This window comes from Trichinella spiralis (genome assembly GCF_000181795.1).
Source record: "Trichinella spiralis strain ISS 195 chromosome Unknown Scfld6, whole genome shotgun sequence".
Classification (NCBI taxonomy): Eukaryota; Metazoa; Nematoda; class Enoplea; order Trichinellida; family Trichinellidae; genus Trichinella; species Trichinella spiralis.
Window position 1 is genome coordinate 3,970,475 of NW_003526945.1, and position 792 is coordinate 3,971,266.

A 792-nucleotide genomic window follows, 5' to 3' on the forward strand; every position below is an offset into this window, starting at 1 on the left:
AAATAATGTGGATTTCTGATAAACTTAACAAAATCGATTTTACTAATATCTTTTCAACTATATATTTTTTCAACTATTATTTTCCTTTCATCAACATTAAAATCATATTCTTATTTCAGTTTTTCTAAAAATATCTCCAGAAATACGCAAGCAGGCAACGTGAGAGCAAGTTTATTGTGTTTTCTAATTTTTTCCTACATTCTCACATTATTTTTTGAGAAAAATAGGATTTTCGAAAATTTCGAAATTTCATGGGCTATAGACTATGCTGTTTTCACGTTTCGGATGAAAAATATTTTTTTGAAATTTTGAATTCTTTTCATGGCTATGTTTACTTATCGATAGATTAGAGACTCCTGCAAATTCTGTTTGAACACAATCACATACGTGTGGAATAAGTTGCTTTTAATGTTGGCCTTTTGTCTATCTTAATACACAGGAAAGTTGCCCATTGATAACTTTCTTTAAACTGAACTGTAGTTTTTGAGATTCAACTAAAGAATCATTATTGGCATTCTAGTGCTATATTCTGTCAAAATACACATCCTTGTGCAATATATTTTACTTTTCAGCAAACCAAGTTTCCGAGATTTTCAGCCCATTTCGATTATGTTGTCGACAGTTGTTTCAAAACTAGCTGAAATTCAATTTAATCGCTCAATATATGAAGTTTTCAATAATTTATTTGTTTATTATCATCAAATGAAACGAATTTTTAAGGTTACTTCTCTTAGCCGTCGAATAACACTTGATTGTCTTAACGTATGCTTAGCAAATATTTGTTTTGTTTGA